Source organism: Taudactylus pleione, unplaced genomic scaffold, assembly GCF_031769625.1.
Source record: "Taudactylus pleione unplaced genomic scaffold, aTauple2 ptg000121l, whole genome shotgun sequence".
In the NCBI taxonomy this organism is placed as follows: domain Eukaryota; kingdom Metazoa; phylum Chordata; class Amphibia; order Anura; family Myobatrachidae; genus Taudactylus; species Taudactylus pleione.
The window spans coordinates 5,108,732-5,126,620 of record NW_028284523.1 but is presented as its reverse complement, the minus strand read 5'-3'; the positions used below and the strand labels follow the sequence as shown (position 1 = coordinate 5,126,620).

The 17,889-nt window shown below is 45.1% G+C and overlaps 1 protein-coding gene across 7 annotated transcripts in view; it reads left to right on the top strand.

Moving 5' to 3' along the window:
- The window catches only part of SULF2 (sulfatase 2), a 379,961-nt gene that overhangs the window by 243,230 nt on the left and 118,842 nt on the right, over nt 1-17,889 (top strand). The window lies entirely within an intron of this gene.

Genomic DNA, 17,889 nt, shown 5'->3' with positions numbered 1-17,889 from the left:
CCTCACGCACAATTACAACAGGTCTGAACTTACTTAGAAATTGCTAACCTTGTCGCACGCAGTGAGTACACAAGCTGCGTATACCATTGCAATGGCTAATTTATGTACGCCCAAGTAACGGCGTTCAAATGGACAGGTACACCTGCGTTTCTCTAACCACTTCCCTGTCACAACTCCCAAACGCTGACCTGACGTCACTCACTCTGCGATGGCTTTGTATCTGCGTTGGTGATCGCAATGTTAACGCACGCATCCGCGGTGCATGCGCAGTATGTAACATCGACCGATCTGTGTATGCGGTTGCAGTTGTGATCCTTGACGAATCAGGCCCATGGTATGGAAATTAAACTGTAAGGTTTTGCATATTCTCTGTACAGTGCTGCATAATGTAATTGGCAATATATATATAAATAATAAGTACAGTACCTCAGTTGTCAGAAAGATATGTAATGGGAATCCCGGCGGTCGGGATGTCGGCTTTCAGAATCATGGTGTCGGAATCTTGACAGCAGTCGGAATCCTGGCTCCAGAATCCCGACTGCTGAAATTCCGATGGTAAGTATTAGGGCTATGGTAGGGGTAGTGTTAGGATTAGGCTGCGGGTGGGGAGGGTTAGGGTTAGACTGTTTTAGGCTGCTGGAAAGATGGGTTAGGGTACTTTCCTGCATGCGTTGGGATTCTGACTGTCGGGATGCCGCTGTCACTATTCCAATTGCAGGGATCCCGTACCCAACCCGTCAGAGATTCTCTCCTGTCATAGTTTACCAGTGTAAGTAGCTCAGTTGTCAGTCTGTCTCTTCTCATCACATCTCTAGAAACAATATTCTGTATGCTTGGAATTGTCTGTGCTCTGTATCTGCGCATATGTGGGTTCTGTAATATAGGCATAGACCCTCCGTGGCTCCTTTACCTGTTTTTTTGATCCACAAATCCCAGCGTATCAGTGCATGCTGGTATTTGGAGTTCTGTTACTGCTGCAGTGTTCATTTTGACAAGGATTTTAAATTTAGTTTTACTTACTTTAAACCAGCTACAATTTTAAATATAACGTTTTAGTGTCTCTTTTTTTGCTTTGTTTTAGTCAGTGGACCTCCGTTTTCATTTTAGTCTAATTTTAGTCAATGTTTTAGTCCTCATTTTTGCAAACAGTTTAATGATACTGTAATAGATTTTACTGAAGAACTTTTCTCTAAAATTCCCTTGAGAACTTGAAGTCAGCATACCTTTACCTATGTGTTTAGTAATTTAGGCTCAGTAGGCTGAGTGAGATTGTGTTATATACTGATTTACCGTAGTACTACTCCCATATATCATATACAAAGGAAGGCATTAAGTTTGTTAGAACAAGTGCAATACACAATCATATTTCCTTCACCCAGGTCATATTTATTTTCTACAAATATCTAGAACACATACCATATATACTCGAGTATAAGTCGACCCGAATATAAGCCGAGGTATCTAATTTTACCACAAAAAACTGGGAAAACTTATTGACTCGAGTATAAGCCTAGGGTGGGAAATGCAGCAGCTACTGGTAGTAATCCCCCCTCTGGTACTGTCCCCAGTAGTAATCCCCCCCCGGTAGTGCCCCCATTAGTAATCCCCCCCTGGTAGTGCCCCCAGTAGTAATATCCCCCCCTGGTAGTGCCCCCAGTAGTAATATCCCCCCCTGGTAGTGCCCCCAGTAGTAATACCCCCCCTGGTAGTGCCCCCAGTAGCATTATCCCCCCCCTGGTAGTGCCCCCAGTAGCAACATCCCCCCTGGTAGTGCCCCCAATATTAATCCCCCCCTGGTAGTACCCCCAGTAGCAACATCCCCCCTGGTAGTGCCCCCAGTAGTAATACCCTCCCTGGTAGTGCCCCCAGTAGCAATATCCCCCCCTGGTAGTGCCCCCAGTATTAATCCCCCCCCCCTGGTAGTGCTCCCAGTAGCAACATCCCCCCTGGTAGTCCCCCCAATATTAATCCCCCCCCTGGTAGTGCCCCCAGTAGCAATGTCCCCCCCTGGTAGTGCCCCCAGTATTAACCCCCCCTGGTAGTGCCCCCAGTAGCACCATCCCCCCCTGGTAGTGCCCCCAGTATCCCCCCCCCCTCCCTGGTAGTGCCCCCAGTAGCAACATCCCCCCCCCTGGTAGTTCCCCCATTATTAATCCCCCCCCTCTGGTAGTGCCCCCAGTAGCGATATCCCCCCCTGGTAGTAGCGCCCCCAGTAGAAAGAAATGTAAAAAAACCAAACACTTACCTGTAACCCCGCTCCTGGTCCCGACGCTGCTACAGGCTCCTCCGCCGCTTTGCATATTGGGAGAGACGTCGTCATGACGACGTCTCTCCCATTACCCACTGCGGGAGCCGGAAGATGGCTCCCGCAGTGGGAGCAGCAGTAGCCGCTGAGAGTCTGACAGACTCTCAGCGGCTGCTGATTACACCAAACACATAGCTGCCGGCCTCGGCGGCTGTGTGTTTAGCAGTGTGTAGTGCTGACCGAACTCCGTCCGGTCAGCGCTACACACGCGGTGCAGGCTGTGTGACACAGCCTGCACCGCGGCCCGCATGGTACGCTACTCAGCAGCGTACCATGCGGGCATGACTCGAGTATAAGCCGAGGGGGTGCTTTTTCAGCACAAAAAATGTGCTGAAAAACTCGGCTTATACTCGAGTATAAACGGTACTTGTTTTTTAAAAATGTGAAATAACCCTAGTGTATGTAGTAACCAGTGTTAATTTTGACAAGGATTTTAAATTTCGTATTCGAGTCTGTCATTTATTTAAAATTGAACAGATTTTGTGGTAATTTTTATTATTAAAACGTTTACATTATCGTTAAAATGTAGTCCACAAAAAAAAAAGTCGTCGACAATTAAGTTTTCGTGGACAAAATGTACACTATACTGCTGGAGATGGAGAGCCATGCTACTCACCTCTGTTTTAATATCTGTGAAACATGAATGTTTGTTCCTAATAATTGATGTAATTTGTTGTTACTGTGAAATTGGAATGTACTGTACCAAGAAAAGGGGCACAGAACAATTGTACACCAAGTTCCCTCTATTACACCAGAGGAAGTAGCACTCAAAGCTGTAGCTGTTGAATTCTAAAATTGTTTATAGATTTGAGGAAAGTCTCTGGTTTCTACACCCTTCCTGTTGTGTAGTAAAAGCTAGATCAGTATCTCCTACTGTGTTTGTGGCACACCCACATTAATACACTTTTTTTTAAAACATGTCATTTTGGGGAACCCTTCTGAAGACACGCTTTGAGTAGAGCGTATACTAACTAGTTGCAAGAAAAAACGCAGGTGTGTCTTACCGTTTCAACACCATTACATATGCAGCATAACAACGTGTGTCAGGAGAGTTGCAGTGTTTGTGGCTGGTCAGACCTGCCGCAAGGGCAAGATGGCTGCTTGATGTGCATCAATGTTACCGATATTTATGCTGGTACGCGATGTTGGACGCATACGACAAGACATCGGTGGACGGCCTTATGGTCAGGTAAACTTTGGAACTATCGGCATATTTTTGCAGCTGGGTTCCGTGCGAAATCTCACCTGCGATCGCATTAGCGTCTATCTCTGAAACAGGCCCTGTGCCCATTAGTGGGGATAATCCCTTTCCCCCCTATCAGTTTGATGGGGGAATTCAATTGTTTTCACCCACGGATGTTAGTAATGGGCGGTTGACGGTGCAATACAATTGTTGCTCCTGAGGTGGTGAACAAAAATAGGTGAAAAGTCCTGGTTTAGAGCACCCAAACTGCTGTTTTGCTGCGTTAACTAGGACTTCAGATGGGTTTAGCCGCTTTATTCGCCTAAACTCTGTCTATATGGACGCAACACGCATAAAAAGTCATAGGCGCCCCAAACCATTGAATACCGCCCCTTTATATCCCTTCACTTTAGACGAGAGATCGGGCGCGGCATCCATTCAGTGCCATGAGAGGGCTGGGGGAAGCCCAGCTAGTGAGGCTCACCCTAGCCTGACGTTATTTGGATGCAAGTCATGTAAGGAGGCGTGGTCTATGGTAATTAGGCCATGCCCAAATTTTGTTCGATAGGAAGCGCATAGCACTTGGCCGGCACAGGGCACTATTAGCCCTGGAGCTGGCCCTGAGACGGAGGTCTTATGAGCTTTGTGCAGCTTTTTTTTAATGGCTTCAAAATTAGCAGAATTGTTTCCATATCTGTATGTTATATATGCAAAAATAGCTTTATGGTTGAGATTATTTATGTTTAACCACTTAAAAGGAAATGACCTACTGATTCACAGCCCCGTGTTCTTTCTTATTCCAGCAGCCTACACATCTCTCACTACCTCCTCCTATCACTACTGCATCCTGTTTATCTCTCCTGCCCCTCCTTCATTTGTCTCACTGTGCCCCTATTACAATTTGTCACTCCCCTTACTGCACATCATTTATTATTTTTAAACAGCAGGGCCGGTTCTAGACTTTGCTCTATTCAGGGCGAAAGTTCCTTTGGCGCCCTGAGCTCAAGGGGCGTTGCCAGATCTGGGGCATGGCCACTGCAGCAAAAAAATAAAGAAATAAAGAAAATACTAATTGTGGGGCCGGAAAATCATTCATACAGCCTGTGAGAGGAGGTATATATAGTAAGAGGAAAAGAGTGGGGAGAAGGGTTCGCTCTGGCTGAAAAATGCATCTCAGTGATGATTGATGGTCCTGGGGGAGGGATCAGCCAATGAAGCAGTAGGAAATCTCATGCAGAACAGACCAGACACCTGGGTCCTGAAGGCCCCTCTTCTCCCTCAGAGGGGCCTGCATGATGCCCAATTCTAATCCAATTTAAACCAATTGCACATGCCAAGTATATGTGAACAGAAGATGACCAGTATCAGTATGTGTGCAGTCATCATCTGGCCACACTATTAAATGTCAATCATGCAGAAAGTGATTTATTTGACCAACCTGTACAGCCAAATGGCTTGATCTCATCCTCTGGTTACTTATGTTTGTGACCAATAGGATATTGATGTTGTTGTCCGTCGAAAGCAGCAGTATCAATCTGAAGAGTATATGGTGACAGCCGTTAGTAGTAGCAGTGTATATGGTTAGTAGTAGTAGTAGTATGGTGATAGTAGTAGTAGTATGGTGATAGTAGTAGTAGCAGAGTAGTATGGTGATAGTAGCAGCAGCAGCAGAGTAGTATGGGGATAGTAGTAGCAGCAGCAGAGTAGTATGGTGATAGTAGCAGCAGTATCAATCTGCAGAGTATATGGTGACAGCCGATAGTAGCAGCAGAGTAGTATGGTGATAGTAGCAACAGCAGAGTAGTATGGGGATAGTAGTAGCAGCAGCAGAGTAGTATGGTGATAGTAGCAGCAGTATCAATCTGCAGAGTATATGGTGACAGCCGTTAGTAGTAGCAGTGTATATGGTGAGTAGTAGTAGTATGGTGATAGTAGTAGTATGGTGCTAGTAGCAGCAGTATTACTCTGCAGAGTATATGGTGACAGCCGTTAGTAGTAGCAGTGTATATGGTGAGTAGTAGTATGGTGATAGTAGTAGTATGGTGATAGTAGCAGCAGAGTAGTATGGTGATAGTAGCAGCAGAGTAGTATGGTGATGGTAGCAGCAGAGTAGTATGGCTATAGTAGCAGCAGAGCAGTATGGTGATAGTAGCAGCAGGAGAGCAGTATGGTGATAGTAGCAGCAGCAGAGTAGTATGGTGATAGTAGCAGCAGAGTAGTATGGTGACAGCCGATAGTAGCAGCAGGGTAGTATGGTGACAGCCGATAGTAGCAGCAGGGTAGTATGGTGACAGCCGATAGTAGCAGCAGGGTAGTAGCAGCAGCAGAGTAGTATGGTGATAGTAGCAGCATCAGAGCAGTATGGTGATAGTAGCAGCAGCAGAGTAGTATGGTGATAGTAGCAGCAGCAGAGTAGTATGGGGATAGTAGCAGCAGAGTAGTATGGGGATAGTAGCAGCAGTATCAATCTGCAGAGTATATGGTGACAGCCGATAGTAGCAGCAGAGTAGTATGGTGATAGTAGCAGCAGCAGCAGAGTAGTATGGTGATAGTAGCAACAGCAGAGTAGTATGGGGATAGTAGTAGCAGCAGCAGAGTAGTATGGTGATAGTAGCAGCAGTATCAATCTGCAGAGTATATGGTGACAGCCGTTAGTAGTAGCAGTGTATATGGTGAGTAGTAGTAGTATGGTGCTAGTAGCAGCAGTATTACTCTGCAGAGTATATGGTGACAGCCGTTAGTAGTAGCAGTGTATATGGTGAGTAGTAGTATGGTGATAGTAGCAGCAGAGTAGTATGGTGATGGTAGCAGCAGAGTAGTATGGCTATAGTAGCAGCAGAGCAGTATGGTGATAGTGCAGCAGCAGAGCAGTATGGTGATAGTAGCAGCAGGAGAGCAGTATGGTGATAGTAGCAGCAGCAGAGTAGTATGGTGATAGTAGCAGCAGAGTAGTATGGTGACAGCCGATAGTAGCAGCAGGGTAGTATGGTGACAGCCGATAGTAGCAGCAGGGTAGTAGCAGCAGCAGAGTAGTATGGTGATAGTAGCAGCAGCAGAGCAGTATGGTGATAGTAGCAGCAGCAGAGTAGTATGGTGATAGTAGCAGCAGAGTAGTATGGTGACAGCAGATAGTAGTAGCAGAGTAATATGGTGACAGCCGATAGTAGCAGCAGGTTAGTAGAAGCAGCAGGGTAGTATGGTGACAGCAGGTAGTAGTAGTAGCAGCAGAGTAGTATGGTGACAGCAGATAGTAGTAGCAGGATAGTATGGTGATAGTAGTAGCAGCGTAGTATGGTGACAGCAGATAGTAGTAGGAGGGTAGTATTGTGACAGCAAGTAGGAGTAGTATGGTGACAGCAGATAGTAGTAGGAGGGTAGTATTGTGACAGCAAGTAGGAGTAGTATGGTGACAGCAGATAATAACAGCAGAGTAAAGCTGTCACAGATATGCGTAGCGGAATGTGCTTAGTGCTGTAGTCCTCTAGATAAGAAGTTAAACTCAAGTACACATGTATTGTCCAAGACACTGATGATAGTGTGTGTGTGTGTATGTGTGTGTGCGTGTGCTGGTGGCAGTTAACTCACACGTGCTATGCTTAACTTGTTCTTAGATTTGTTGTAACTTGTAATCTGATAGAACGGCAAGTAACAAATGACACAGGGATATCACATCTTATATCTAATATTACTGGCACCGCTACATTAAACAACAGTGATTTTGGACTAGATGGACCTGTGTCTGTCTTCACCCTTACAATTAATACACAAATCCGTGATAAAACAAAGCCACTCCTTTCATTCTTATACATCCTGCTATTATATCTCAGGCATTGAGTTTGGTTTGGGTTGTCCACCGGGGACTAAAGTCGTGTCATGAGATTATTGAGAAAGCTGGCGGAGTAATGAGGTCACAGAAAGTGTCTCAGGAGCATGCTAGCATAGTCACACTCTCATTAATACTCTTCTTCTCCGTTTCAATAAATGCGCATCAACACCATTGTTGAAATGATATTTGCTTATTCTTATGCTAACTTTCCATAGCAGTTCTATTAAAAATGTAAGTATTAGCTCCCTACTCCAGTACAAACAGCTGAAATCCCTCTGACATCTATAGGACAAGGTGCTGATGGGCAGAGATATAGGGGGGAGGGGGGAGGGGACATATAACATTGCCAGGCCCTTCTCACCTCTGGGTCCCTTAGCATCTGCAACACCTGTAGTTCCAACACTGCCTGCCTCTATATAGACATTTTTATATAACCGCATCCCAGAGGAACTAACAGAGCTAGTAAGCCCATGTATCATTTCAAATAACTCCTGTTTTGTTTAATGCTGTACAATAAAGTCACAATTTTGAGCTGCCAGATCAGCTCAGATAAAAGATCTGCACTATCAATAGTAGCAGCAAGCGGAGATCTCATGATCTTTGTCAGCTGAGATGGCGCCGCCAATTTTCTACCATTTAAAAGTAATTTTGTTGTTTTCCTGGATGTGGTATCTGGGTTGTGCTTTGTGCTGGCAGTGGAAGTGATCGCTTCTCCCCTCTCAGTAAAGTTGTCTGAAGTAGCCTCTGTATCGGCTGACTGGGCTGCCTGTGAATAACGCTAGAATTTATTGCCTTTTTCTTTTTCATATTTATTATTTTTCTGGGCTTTTGTCCAGGCAGACAAAGGCAAGCCTGACATATTAAAAACGTAATTATTTCACTTTTGTGTCCAACTTGGAGCGAGCCCAAGCTCACAGAGCTGAAAACAAGTCTTACCCGTGATGCCTTGCGGCAGGGAACATGCGAGTAATTATTTGTGCAGAATATATGGTTACACTTGCACCTACCATAGTGATCCTTTCTACAACCCACCCAGCATCTTTTAATAGGACATAAGAATTGTAAATGCATTTGTGATCGTTACCTTAACAAGCGTTCATCTGCCCACTCTTTCTGGTGCGCACAGCACAGGAATGCTCACTAATTGCAGATATTACTTATTCTATAAACTCATCTGGTCTTAGGACAAGAATCTAAATTTGAGGGTGCAGTAGGAGATATAGGGGCTGATAATCAGTTGCACGCAAAGTAGCTGTATTTGCAGGCATCCGCAGAAAGCCGCGCTCCTGTTGATTTTTACGCTGGCCGCCACAACTGTCATCATTACTATCGGCACGTGTACCAGCTGCAGGCTAGGTACAGGAGATCCATCAGAAGCAGGCTTCCCTTCCCCGTACGCACGAATCGCAAGGAGCTTTAGATACACGCCCACAAGTCAGGGTTGTTCTGAGCTCTCGCTTTGTCGCCACCCAGTTCCCATCCCAAAAAGCTCAATTTCTCGGAAAGACAGATCCGACAAAGTTCCGACCGACTCAGAATAGGACAGACATATACAAAAATGCAGAAATTTGCATCTGTATGCACAAGACTCTCCATTTACACAGATTTGATCAATGCAGAATCAGCCCCATGATCTGTGCATTGACTCAAGCTAATCTGGTCTCTATGGTTTGTGGCCCTGCTCTGAATAGGGCCCAATATATGAAGGCGTTGCGGAATAGGGCTTTAAAAACCAGGGACTAGATCACTGTCCTTCATCTCCGGCGGGTGTGCAGTTCCCACATACTTTATATTGTAAATAACTCTTTAGCCGGGGCACTTCTGACGTCTGGATCGTTGATTGATGGTGGAAAACCAAAATAAACAATGTTTCCATTTGTGGCTTGCTGAAATAGTTTAGTTGAGCATATGCTCAGAATTCTATTGTGTGATGGGGAATATATCACAGATCTGTCTGATTGTCTGACAGTGCTTATACAAGGAGCAACCACTCAGACACTGATTTTCTGTGCTCTTAACTTGCATGTCAGTGATGTGGTTATAGCATATTTAACCTATTAGTACCATGTTACTGTCATTCTCTTTAATGATGATTTGTCTTTCCCAACTCTAGAAGATAAAACAAAGTGTAATGTTTCAGGGACCACACTGACTCCTTCACAGATGTTCACAATTTCAATATATAGTGAATTACTGTGCGCTGCTGTGAGATCAGACAATACATTGTTTTATCACAGACCAATAAATATTTGTGTACCTACAGGAACCTAATATCCACTAAAGTGTACTGTATATGGAAAGCTGATATTGTGCAGCTACATCCACTCTATAGACCTGATTCAGAGGTGGACACAGTGTCAATGTCACACACAAGAACACAATGTCAGTCTGTGTCCAAGTCGCACTGTGCATGGTTACCACCAGGGAATCGGTATGATTTATCGCTGGACCCCTGGCCGGCGGTTCATATACTGACAGCGGCTGCCCGAACAGGATGAAAATCCCAATCGTGCCCAGGTAAGTACTAACTAAACTAATCCCCCCCCCCCTAACCCTAACCCTCCTTTAGGGTGCCTAACCCTAACCTTCCCCCCCAGTGCCTAACCCTAATCCCCCCTCTTAGTGCCTAAACCTAACCCCCCCCCTTCCCCGCCGCCTAAACCTAAGTCCCCTGGGGGGGTGCCTAACCCTAACCTCCCGGGGGGGTGTCTAACCCTAAGTTTCCCCCGGGAGCCCTAAACCTAACCCAAGCGGCTGTCCGCAGCGGCGCCCAGCATCACTTCGATCGGGATGCTGGGTGCCGGTCTCCCGGCGTCGGTAAAATGACAGGCGTCTAGATGTAGACACCGGTCATTTAACCCTCGCCAGGATTAAGCAGTCGGGAAGCTGGCTGTCAAGATTAGGTCTGCCGGCTTCCCGACTTCATTCCACCGCCAGGGGGTGCAGAGAGGTGTAATTTAAGTGGGTGTTTCTGGGTGGTAGCAGGGGTGGTTGGCCAGACGTGGGCGTGTCGCGGTCAGGTTTTAGACAGTTGCGCGGATTCGTGTGCTATTGTTTAGATAGGCATTCTGTGCCTCCATTGAGCTAGTGCAATGCTCAATGGTGCAACATTTTACACAAACTGCAGATTAGTGATGCAGCCGGGGGACGTCTCTGAACGAATTCGGCTTTGGCATTAAAGGTTGCGGTGGCATTAGTGTCCACCTCCTGAGGCCCAGTGTGTATCTCCCTTCCTGAAATGACTGGAGCTCTGTGTATCTGACTAGAATATTATCAGCATTAGAAAGTGATGGATACAGAAAAATAGGGCTTTCCCATACTTGTACATTATTTACAAATAATTAGTATTTACAAATAAACATTTGTGTATAAAGTAGAGATGTGTGTGGACCCCCACATTTTGGTTTTGACAAAACCAGCCTCAAATGTTCTGGTTCTTTTCTGTATTGTTATTGGATTTCTTTAAAAAATAAAAATAAAAAACAGCTAAACTCATATAATTTGGACCAACAGGTATATTTACATGCAATTCGATATCCGGTTTTGAGTTCCAATCTTCCAGCAGACCCGAGCCAGGACTCTGTTCTACTCGTAACCCCAAAAGTGATCCAAGTAGGCTTATTAATACTTACACCTGTGTGAGTATGGGAAGAAGCTGTCGGGCTGGACATCCAGTACCTTAATGAGCTATACTGGCTAAAACTGACAATATTTTTGCAGCTGACAGTCAGGAGAAATTTCTGATTAGTTATCTGAGGGAAGATTATTCTTCGCTATTATCAAAGTTTATTAATAAGGTGCAAAGATTTTCACTGCACCCTACAGAGGGACATTTAATTAGAATAATAGTGAATTGATGCAATTTCAACCAAATCACAAGGCGGAGAGGAGAATTTGGAATAGACATTTTATTCTGCATAACTGTAATGCTCATTTATGACAACTGAATTCATAAAAAACCCATGGGAACAATTCTTAAATTTGCAAATTACTTTAACAATCGTTATTGTTTTTGTATTGTTGCAACAGTAAAGTGCAGAAATATGTTGTTCATCTATTTTGCTTTTGGCTTTGCAGATTCTTTTTCATTTTGCAGTAGAATTCGCATCGGTGCATCCACTCAGGCAGAGCTTTTATTATAATTAGTGGGTAGACATACTTGGGTATAGTATACAGAAGAATCCCTTACGGCGGTATGAATCATTATACAGTATGTCATACCAAATGGTCCACTGACAGGTGACTAATATTTAAGGAACCACTTTAGAATGCTGTTTCTGCATGGGTATAGTGACTGCATTTTTTCCCCATGCCACAATGGTTTCTTAGACATATCTATATTGTGTAAAACTCTGTATATATGTATAACTAAACTATAATATTTTAGGATAATTTTAGTCAGCAGACCCTTTAAGTTTAAACTTTCTTGAATACCCCATCTGACAGTTTTAAGTTATGCTTAGGAAACACCCATATGTGCTCTTTGTTGTACTATATAAACACAAATGTGTACTAATGTAAATTATTTGCATATCTTCACACTGTCGTCACCCGTCCTCTCTTCCTGTCTTCTCTGAAAGGTCATGACTGTTACATGGTGATAAAAGGATGCTTTAATATTGATACTGATGATAGCCTACAGGTTGGTAGAAAAGAAAAACAGAATAATTTGATAACAGACAACGAGCATGGGTCTTGTACACGTATAAGCACTAATGCCATTGAATTGACAAAGTGTGGTCTGACAAAGTTCCAAGGGTCTGGGACACAGGGCGGGCATACAGTAGCAAAGGATCAGCCAGAAGAGTGGACTGGTATTGTAGCAAGAGTCTTGTACACAGTGCAAGCAAGTAGTATTGACAACCAGAGAGAGTTACTGGGAATCCAAAGCCAAATCGGAATGTAGTGATCAGCAGCTAGACTAAACACAGACTAGACAATCACCTAGCACTGATTGCTAGGACCAAGCATGCTTTATACTGCACAGAGTAAGGGACTGGAATTATAAGAGGCTGCTGGGAAACTTGTACATCCACAGTTTAGCCTCAGATGCTGGAGTACAGGGTCGGTAAGTCCTCATATTCAACCCGTGGGCAATATTAAGTGTTTGAGATTCATGTCACCTTGCCAGCTTCATTTAATGAAGGGCATGAATGGGGAGTGCACAGCAGGCAGCTGCAGACTGGACCAAACGGCATAGTTTTGGGATCATCTGGTCCTGCAGAAGAATGCATTTTCTTTACATAGGTTCTTGCTGCAGACCTTATGCACAAGCAGATTAACTGCTATGTATTGGCACTGTGTAATAGAAAACATGCAGAGATTGTGGGCAATGGTAGTTTCCTGCTGTTGGAAAGTTTCTTAATCAGAGTGGAAAAGTTCTCTCAACTCTTTGCCAACCAATATAATTAAGGTCTAGATTATTGTGCAGTCACAGCTCAGCTCTATGCCCAGCACCATTCAAAGCTCCTAAGCAGGTGGCCAATAATTGTGAATAGGTCCCGGTAATTATACTGTTCCAGCTATACAGTGTGAAATCACGGCTGCTTTTTAGCTTGTAAGAGACCATAGACAGATATAAAAGTCTTGCCTGATATAACCCGTGGAGTCCAGCAAGTTTACTACGCTCCCATGGAGCTGGCAAATAACTGCAGATCTCCAAATGCATAAAGTATTCAGCAACATACAGGAGAAAAGAAGGTATGTGCAAAGAGAAATAATAGACATTAATAATCCATACTAGGCAGAGGTTGATTCATGGCATGTCCTCCTGGCTTGGGTGAATATGACCAATTAATAACGGATTAGAAGAAAATTATAGTTTTTGTTCATTATTTGAGCATATTATTGTATTCAGATAATGTGTCTATGAATAGGGCGGCACTATTGCTCCCAAGAGTTCCCTGTGAATATTCTTATTTGGCAGGAGCAACATAAAGACAGATTTTCAGCATATTTAAGTTACTAGACCAGTGATTCTCAAGCACTGTCCACAGGACCCCAAACAGTTCATGTTTTCCAGGTCACCTGTGGATCTTTAAAATGTGGCAGTTGGTCATACATCTGTACGCCTGCTGGGTGGGCTGGAAAATGGGACCTTTTAAGGGTCTGAGGACCAGGGCTGAGAAAACTGCACCATACCATTACCTTTCAGTTTGTAGGTATGATTTGCCAAAATACCATGGCTGGTAACTGTTTACTGAAGGTGTATAAAATAATCATAATTTGTCACAAATTTGTAAGTAATATTCTTATTTTATTAGAACTTCTGAATTATGTAGAGATACTTCAGTATTTGTTTGGGTCTGAATAGAGTTGTAAACACCTTATGTCTTATTACTAACTACCCCCTTGTCTAGAGACAAGGACACGACATGGCCATGGCAACTAAAATTTTAGTTATGGCACGTAGTTTTTCCCACAGTGGTTTGATCCCATTACATAAGACCCTAGGGCTGTTAGAGTCAGGGTTGAGAGGGAGACCTCTACGCTACATGACTATTGCATGTAGTGATCGCCTTACTGAGAGAGAGATGTATCAAACCTTTGAAAGAGAGAAATCAGCTTCTGACTGTCATTTATCAAGCACAGTCAATAAAATGACAAGAGCAGGGGCGGATTGGGATGGAAATCCAGCCCGGGAAATTTATAATGGCAGCCCTAATAGGGGCAGGGTCTGTCAAGGGGGGCGGGATCCCCAATTATAGGGCCTGATTCTGTGTTGGACACAGTTACAGCCTTCCTTGCGTCTTTTGCTGCAGTTGCGTCTGCGACTTTATGCTAATGACGCTACAGTGCTCTTCCCTGGTGTACATACATACTTTCGAATATGCAAGGACTGAGACGCCCACTTTCAGTGTCTACAGACCCTGCAATCATGCTTTGTATGTCTTTAGACACCCATTGTCCGCACCATTGGAACTTTTGCCAGCCCTATGCTAGGTGCAGATCATCGATCTGTGTATGGCCTCCAATGTGAGCAATTGACCACCTCTATAGCCAACCCCCTGTAACCGCCTAGGAACACCCAATACATTTCTAATACACTTTTTGGTGCATGCTTCTGAATCCATACTGCAACTCTGTATGAACACCATCGGGACACATAAGCGGTGTATGCAGACACATGCGCAGATTAAAAACAAAATGTAAGGAAAACACATTGGCCCACACAGGAAAAACGCACACATTGACCCCTAAAGAAATCAATAAAACACATTAGCCCCAACAGAAAGCAATAAAACACATTGGTCCCCACAGGAAAAAAACACATTGACCCCCACAGGAAAACAAAAAAATATTAGACATACGGGTATGTGAGCAGGGATGGTAGTTAGGGTGGGTACTGTATTGCGAGGCCAGGGGGTACTCTGGTTAGTCAATTGCCCCCACCGGAGCCAGCTCCTGGAGCACAAGCACCATACACTCTACCGCTGCTGGGTTCAGGATGGGAGGAGTAGTGTGGATCAGGGAACAGGATTAAAGTAAGTGGGAAACGGGGTTGGATGGGAGTAGTAGTAGTGGTAAGCAGATGGTTGGATGGGAGTAGTAGTAGTGCAGACCAGGGGGTAGGATAGCAGTAATAGTAGTGCAGATCAGGGGCTGGATGGAAGTAGTAGTGGGGAGTAGTAGTTTGCGGTAGGATGTGAGTAATAGTGGAAAGCAGGGACAGAATGGGAGTAGTAGTGTAGAGCAGGGGGGCAGGGTATGAGTAGTGGTTAGAATAAGCGGGCAGGATGCGAGTGGAAGGGACTCGCTGGTAAGAAGTAAGATGAACATGAATCTCCTCCACTCAGGGGCGTATCTATAATGGGTGCGGGGAACACGGGCCCCTGGGTCCAGGGGGGCCCTGCACTGCACACCCTGCACCCATAATATTACTTACCTCTCCGGAGTCCCACGTCGGCGCTGGCGTCCGGCGCTGTAAAACGACTGGAAAATGGCCGCGGCCATTTTCCCGGTGATCTGTGCATACACTATAGAGTCTATAACTCCGGCGCTGGCCGGGCACAGCTCAGTGCGCTGCCGGGCGGAGAGGAGGGGGCCCGTGTTGGAGACTGCACACGGGCCCCCTCTTCTCTAGATATGTCCCTGCCTCCACTCCGGGGCCAACTTCTCTTCGAATTGGTCCAGACATAATTGGTTGCTATGGGCAACTTCTCCACTTTATCTCTCTCTCTCTCGAAGGTTTGATACATCCTCTTAATGAGGAAAACTCACCCTGTTTCATACCTCCCAACATGACCCTCTCCAGGAGAGACACAATGCTCTGGTCCTGGACTTCCCTGGTGAGGGGTGGGCTGCACCGCAGTTCAAAATTCAAATAGGGGAGTCACACCAACTGTCATTTCACACACTGCCAAACATCACTGGCTGGGACTCACTGGCAGTTGGTGTGACTCCCCTATTTGAATCTTGGACTGTGCTGCAGCCTCACCTCTGATGCCTCCACCAATCATAATTTACCAGGGAAGTCCAGGACCAGAGCATTGTGTCCCTCCTGGAGAGCGTCATGTTGGGAGGTATGCTGTTTCCAGATTGAAGGAGGAGGTTTGCACCCTCTTCACTGGCCAATCCATGCCGATTTCAAATCTTCCACTGTGAGCTTGCAGAGCTCAGCTTCAGTGAACCTGCTCCCGATACAAAGGAAATCCCATTACCTAACTGTCTCTTACCGATCATGCTGTATATCTAAGAGGGTATCATCACAGATAGCAGCTGGTGATTGACTGATTTTCAATTTTGCTTAATTTTAAGATCTTCCTATAATCGTATTATTAATTGGAGGCCCTGCTGTGTTGCATACTCTCAATTGGAGTGTAAATCGAGGGCATACTAATTGGAGGCACTACACCATGACAAAAAAAGTTACTGGAGGCACTATGCTGTGGCATAATATGGGGCACTACTGTATGGCATACTATGCATTGGGGGCCCTTTTGTGTGGCATACTATAAATGAATTGCCAGAGATGGGCATGTGGATAGATCTGATGGCATTAAAGGGGCATGTGTGATGCTTTGATGGAACATTGATGCTGAATGTGAGGTCGTCTAAATGTATGTGGAGAAGTCTGAGGTACATTGAAGGAGCATGTCTGATAGTCTAATTGGACCTATCCATTAGGCGACCTGAGAAACTGAACGTCTAGTGTTCAGTCCTTCAGGTCGCCGGGTGCGGTGCCCGCACTGAACAGCGTTCACTGAATGTCATTCAGTGCAGAAGACCGACCTCCTATATGAGAAGATGCCGAACATGACTAGCGTTCTCAGGTTGACGGGCATGTTCCACAGATAGAAAAAAAAAAGGGGGGGGGGGGTTTAACCCCCTGTTGTTCCTCAGCACACTGAATTTCTATCACCATATAGTCTTCATATATTGTTGCAGGTGCAATTCAGAGATATTAGTTGCATGCATTTGCAAATCCATGGGAAGCTGCTAGGCCATGTCACGGCTTCTCTTACTAGCAGTCCCTAACACTAAGGGGTTCACGTCCGGGGCGCAGGGCACCCAAAAAAGTCCACCCCAGGACCCCCCACGGCATCACACGAAAAAAAGAAGGGTGACAGTGAAGTGTAAAGTATAGATGTGTAAGACTAATTAATAAGTGTTGAAAAAGGTTAAAATTATATGTGAAAAAATTACATGAATAAAAAAAACAAACACAAAAGATGATATGAAAAGTGACTATGTGTATTAAGTGGTGATGCCCTCAAGAGGCCCCCAGCGAGAGCAGCCCCGGGGGCCCTACGTCCAAACGCTCACCCCAAAGGTAGCGAGCGGCCTGGAGGCCGGTGGAAAAAAAAAACGGCCCGCTCTGATTCAGAGCGAGCGCTCGCAAATAGCGAGCGCCTCTGAATCTACTAGGTATGACCCCCTCCCTTTCATGCACCTGAAGAGTACTGCCAGATTTATTTGAGCAGCTGCCATTTTCTGTTTGATGTTCCACAGATGGTCAGCGTCGGCAAGGACCCAACGTGCACGCGCATCGCTGGTCCTTGCCGGTTATCCAATAGACGACTTTCTGAACGTTCCGACCAAAACTTCCTGGTTTTGGTTGCATCGTTCAGAAAGTCGTCTAATGGATAGGCCCCTTAATGGCATATGTGGAAGACTGAGGGGCATTAAAGGGGCGGGTCTCATGGCATATAGGAAAGTCTAAGGGGCATGTCAGGTGATATATGCAATTTTTAATATATTTTGTTAGGGACAATGGACATGATTCATTACAGATCACAAATGCAACAGCTTATGCAGTCAGACGTTTGTTGCATGCAGTCAGACGTTTGTTGCATACTGCTCATGCATAGCAGTGCGCGTGCGTGATGGCTACACTGCGATCGCATTGCAATCACGCAGAGCATGGTAAGCCATCGCAGAGTGATTGACAAGTAATAATAGAGATTTATGTTGACACCTAGCGCTAATAGGGTTAATCCAGTAATTGAGTGCAGCTGCCAAAGAGAAAGAAGAATGTGCTATTTCTTCAAAGCAACTAGACAAAGATAGTTGGCTGCGCGCTCAAACGCTCAAAAATTGACAAGTAGTCAGCGTTTGGGGGTGGTGATGGGGGTG